Below are 6,482 nucleotides of genomic sequence, written 5' to 3'. Positions count from 1 at the left end.
CAGGCACTGGGGTGAAAAGACGCGGTATCTGATGGAACAGGCCTCCTGGGACAGTGCAGGCGTATCAGCATAGCAGCGTGCGTCATATTACCATCCCAAACTTCAGTAAAGCAGGAAATAAATACTGCCATTAATGAGAATTAATTAGAATAATCTTTTGTTGAATAATATTGTTGTTTTTATTATTATTATTATTATTATTAGATTTATTGGTAGTTAAATGGTGGAAGTATCCAAAGCTCTATCCACTCTTTATTCACAGAGCAGGAGATGAGTGATACAATGCTATAATTACTGCAGTGCGGCTGAAAATGTAATATGACATTATTTTCATCACAAACATTTACAAGACTAATGAAAGCAGTTAGCACATCTGATGTGTCATGCTGATCTATAAATGAACTGAAATTAGCAATAGTTCAAAGGTTTTAATAGCTCAAAATTATGAGCTTTTAAATTGGGCTGATGTAACCACATCTCCCCAAGCACATGATATACACATTCACCACAGCAGTCTGACTCAGATGAAGGGTATCACTGGTTAAATGGTAAAGGCTTTGAAAGACCACAAGTTATTTTGCACTTTATAAATGGAATGGAACATTGGGTTTTTTTTCCCTAGAAAGTGCTTAGTGAGGAGTTCATGTCATGGGGAAATCAGCATTCTCGTGAGGCCTCCTTCAAACAGAGGGCATGAGAGGCAGCACATTTGCTGCACTGAGTGGTACCACATTTAAAATGTTTAAAACCATCTTGCCACTGTAAAAACGCTAAAATTTACAACTTTTAATACACCATCTGCCTGTTATGGCTCACAGCAATCCAATCAGATATAGCTGTGCTTGCTAGCTAGCCAGCTACTTCATTACATGTTTAATATTGCATAGGCAACAACTGACCAAATAATAAAAAGGCTTAACATCGTCCAATGTTGTGACATGTTTTGTCAGGGATTTCACTTCCTTAACTCTCAACATCACCAGTATTATTAAAAATGAAACAGAAACTCTACCCCTACTTACAATAGAACTGCCTTGTTCCAAAATCACAAAATGTAAACATACTGTATTATGAAGTAAACCATCTGTATAGTCTGTAATCATATCTGTGCCACTGACATCATTTCCTGTCTGAACAGGCCCTTGTGCCAAAATGATTGTTAAAAGACCTGTACACACACAAGGGGAAGTAAGATAGAGACAGAAAAACCACAAAAAGATACTGCTGTTTCCTATTAACACCATCATTCATTTCTGTAACTGATGCACCTTTTTGATCAATGAAGGGATTATGGGCTTGCGAGAGACAAGGTCTGGTTTTTGCCAGCTAGGGACATATGATCAAAAAAAAAGATTGAATGTATCATTGATTATTGCCAACAATAAAAGTGAATGCCACCTTAAAAGCAAAATCACATTAAGAATAAATACATGAATAAAAATAAAAAGGAAGCAATATAACAGACACAAGTAAGATATATTTTATTACACTTGTTTTTTGGTGCCCCCCTCTAGTCAGGCTGGTTTCGGTTAGCTTTTCCCCCTCTTAATACAGAGCTGCTAAGCAGTTATGCGAGAATGTGTCCGGAAACACATTGTCCTGTTATCAGTATATTCTGTTCAACCAATGTTACAAAAATAGATATTTTTCCATTGATACAACTTATTTATATTTAATTTGAGTTTGTCCTACATTTGTGCGTTAGGAATGTTTTAAGCAAAGTGGGGGGTAAGTGGGGTATGCAGGGAAAGATGATCTGTTAGTGGATAACCCAGGATGAGGTGAGCGGATCTGTTGATGTAATTGCTGTGTGTTTCCTACTAAATGTAACCATTACATGGATGTGCTACAATGCATATAATCCTTCTTCATTGTTCAATGTACCAACCACACCTTGCTTCAGCCTGAGTCTTATGGTTATTGTAGGAGTTTCAATCATGTTAGATAATAGTTTAGTCAACGTGGGCATTTAGCATTGAACTTAAGCTGAGCTCATTGATTTTGATATATAATTACTTAAAATGGCAAAAAACAAATAGTTAGCAGCATTGTGATATTTCAGCAGTCATTACATTTGAACCTAATCATTTATTTTACTTCACCGTTTAATGGCAATTGTTTCTCATTGTTTTTTCAGTGAAGTCAACATATTAGAATATACAAGTGCTCAACAAGACCGTGCACTTTACAAGTGGAACTTAAAAATGAAAAAAAAAACCTTAAATTGAGAAACAAGTATCAATTGCAAGTATGGCAGCATAAGCCCTGTTTTGGTACCCCAAAGCATCCTGCTCCATATTCATCCGTGTTCGAGCTTCTGGAGCATGAGGTGCTTAAAGCTTTAATTGAGTCTATTCATGAGTTCTGTTTATCCAACAGCCAGATGGATTTGCTTGCCTCTGCGTTTATATGGAATTGATTTTCTTGCACGTTTGTTTTCCATTTATGAAATATATCCCCACAGCGCCAGCACATTCAACAGTGCGGGAGGCTGGAAACCTGGTAGAGATTATTCCCTGGATGGTTTTCAAGCTTGTCTCTATGACACGCAGTTGGAGGACAGGTTACATTCAGCCTCAGACACAACTGTAAGATGAACACAGAAAAAAAATAGTCCATCTAGCTTACACCCACACACACACACAAACACACATGGGGAGTGTGAAAAAAGGATGAGAAATTGAAAATAGATTGAATCAATGCAAATAAATGAGTAATTTTATAAATAATTAAAATTCCCATTTTATTTCTGGTTCAGTTCTTACAATAAAAGCCTAAAGACTGAAGGCCTTGTATGTGATGCGTGCAAGTATGCGACCTTGAGCTTGTTTGTGAAAAGCATATTTTCGCAAAGTGCAAAAAGCATCTACCAATTAGGTGGGTTTGGGTACGTACATGTTACAATGTGTCACTTAATATGACTTCTTATAGGCAACTTCACAGAGTAAATAATGAAACAAAGCAGAAACAGACATTTGCCAAGACAAATAAGACAAGGTGAAAGGCTGGTTTGTTTTCTTGAGCACCATGAAACTGCAACTATATTTAGTGTGCATCTACAGCATTATCTTTTTACAAATTATTCACACCTTTCATAAAGTTGAACAAAAACTACTAAATAAATGACAAGCATTCAGCTATTTTTTCATTTTCAAACATGTGAAATACTGTAATTATGAATCAAACAAATTAACACCTTGTCAAATGACAAATGTATTTCCCAAAATAAGTGACAAATATTCACTCCCCTCCCTTCACAAGGATAACACCACTGAATGGCTGAATATTGAGATCATTTCAGATTAAAATAAAATGTTAGTGCAGATTTAATGTATTTTATGTCAGATAATTATTATAGGTGTGAATAATTGTCATCTTTTTGGGGACTAAATTACTAAAACCATTTTCTCAGTGCAACTGTATTAGTATCTTTATCAAGGTAATTCATTATTTTTGGAGGGGAACGTATCTGTTTTCCTGAGGTTTTGCCGCAATACATAATCCCTGCTTGACCATAAAATAACCTACACACATCTGCATGTGAACATTCATATGCAACCTTGCAAACACACATACACACACATACAGTCACGTGTATATGCAGTCTCTCTCTCTCTCTCTCTGTCTCTCTCTCTGCTTCAGTTTAAGCCATGTAATTGCTGTGATTGCTTTACAATGTGTTTTACAGTTGGCCAGATGTCGTACTGACATCTCTGCAGGTGATAACCTCCAACAAAAACAAAGTTATCGACCCGTTAAGGCTTGCATGAAATGTGATAGCACCCTGAAGAGCCATGCCGATGTCCTACGGTATCCGTCTGATTCAGCCATCAGTGTTTAGTGTAATGCACTATCAGGCTGGGAGGTGAATACAGATAGCTCTAAGGGAGCCTGTGATATTAACAGGGGAGCCTGACCCCTCTCGACCCTTCAGTGGCTCTGCAAAATCATACTCATAAACGGGTGTTTATTACACAACCGACCAGCTTTCTAGAGAAATGTTTCCAGATTTCTTACTGATAAAACACAGGACTGCAGTCTGGGTCACATCCTACTTAGACATTCAGATACAATTTCAATCTGCCACACAGCACACACACACACATATTAAAACAAAGAAAAAATAAAGAAAAATAAACAGTAAACAATAAATAATTTCAGTGCCAGTTGAAGATAGGAAGAATGTTTTTCATTATTTTTCCATTCATTGTTTTTTATTACTTCTTCTAACAATTGTAATTTAATAAGTAGGGATGGCTTGTTTTCACAAAGCTGACACTTAGGTTAATGAAAGATATTGCCGCATAGACTACGTTCAGGGCATATTTAAGAATAATTCTTGTGTTTCACCTGCCACAACAAAGCATTGAATGTTCATGCTTTCTGTTTAATTCTACATCACTGTGAATTCAATGATAATTTCTGTAAAAATCAGCGCTAGATTCCTCTGAGACTACATAGCCTAGCGAAAGCATATGTCACATATAGCTCAGGTGCATATACAGTTCGTGCAAGCTACAGTAAAGAATACAGACCAAATATGACTGAACTGAAGGAATAAACAGATGCGACTCAATCCACATTTATTCATGTTTATTAAAATATAAAAGCAACTACATTAGTTTTCATGACCACAGCCTGGCTAGTCACAAGAACTAGGTCACCGTTCGTTAGGAAAAAGAACAATATTTATAACACTTATGAACAGCACATCTGTGTTTAATTGCAAGTTAGGGACCAACGTGTATTGAATACCAGCCATTGCTTTTTATTACTATTACCTATGCAATTACACTTTAACTACAGAACAATGTACAATATGTTATGAAGATAATCAATATATTTAAATACAATAATGTGGGGTAGCTTGCCAATTCATTCTCCTTTTCCTACACCAATCACAATACTGATTGGTAAGCAGCAGCTCAACCAGTGCCCCTGTCAATGCACTGAGGTATCAGGGTTTGTTTGGTTCACTGGGAAAACCACCTCCTGCTAGCCCAACATCACCACTTTCATCAGCAACCTAGTTCTCCCAGGAGGGGAAACAAAATGTATGAAATTGGAACAGCTTTGCAAAACACTGAGAGTCTCAAGGTCACATGCATGTCAGAGAAGAAACCATTTTTGGAAAAATGACTGAAAGCAGAATAACGATGGACTTACAATCTCAGTAAACAGGGGAGTAGCACTGCTGCTCAATATTCTCACTAAATAATTATTTCACACTATCATGTAGTTATTTATACTAAGTAGGGCTAAAAATGAATCTGGCTCATTTGTTTAGGATTTGAATAAAACAAGACTTCATAGAAATTCTTCACATGGGTTGCCAAATCTTGATACAGACTATGCAGTGGTTTTGGCAAATTGCAAAATTATGAAAAGAATGAACAAACAGAATATCATACAACAGAAAGACATGCACAGTGATCTGCTATGCTTTATAATTTGTACGTTTCCATTTTTTCTGTGGAAACATTTTGGTATATCTTGGGCTGCAGACATGAATCATATTTCATGTGCAGCTTTAACAAGAAGACTGTGGGCAGTTAACTGACCTGCAGGGGTCACTGGTGAGCAGTGACACACAGCCATTCTGGCTGACTGGATCCCTCCCACACTGGGTAACACAATGTCAACTATGCATCACCCAGCAGGATTACCCAGCATGCACTCTGGCCCAGACGGTATTACCACACTGAGCACTAGGCATTTTAAAACTAAACATTGATGACATTCCTTGCTGCTGGTAAGATTTATTGTTGTCAACTGTGAATAACATTTCCAACTGCATTTGAAAGGTGCAGAAGTGGAGAAAAACATGTTGATTTCTTTACAAAAGAAAAATGTGATTATGTTTCTTAGGCCTGGGTCTCACCATGACCTAGATCATTTTGTTTCACTTCAGAGCTGGCTGAGCAATCCTTGAAAGTACCCGCTTCTCAACTTTTCCTCCCCCTCTGATTATACAATAATGAACAAATGTCTCATAGCTTAAGGCAGAAAAGAATCAGAATTACAATAGTTTGAAAAGGCTGCCCTTTCTCAGATGTAGATGGTATCTTGGAACGATTCTCACTGAACTAAAGCAGGGCTCAAATGTATTTAAGGCCCTCTGTTAGCACTTTGGTGATATAAAGATATGAGCTATACAGCAAGGACAGGGGGGGAAAGACCTGTGAAAGCACTCATGCAGACACTCCCGCTCACATGCTCTCTCCTTCACAGAATGTGTGGAAGAGGTTTCCACAAATGAGTGGAACTCAAAAGCTTTGTCTGAAGGTTCCAGCATAAGATGTGTATTTCAGTGAGTGAAACCCCACCACCCCCCTTTTATGGTCAGGCGCAAGGCACTGCTGGCCTCCAGAGGCACCTCAGCAGTGGAGGACGTTATGCTCCCTGTGCTGCGGTCACCAGGAGACCCTGCGCAGGCCTACTGTCACCCCAGGGCAGCCTGAGGCTAACCAAGCCCCTCCCGC

Source organism: Anguilla rostrata, chromosome 15, assembly GCF_018555375.3.
Source record: "Anguilla rostrata isolate EN2019 chromosome 15, ASM1855537v3, whole genome shotgun sequence".
NCBI classification, from domain to species: Eukaryota; Metazoa; Chordata; class Actinopteri; order Anguilliformes; family Anguillidae; genus Anguilla; species Anguilla rostrata.
This window is presented reverse-complemented; position numbering follows the sequence as displayed.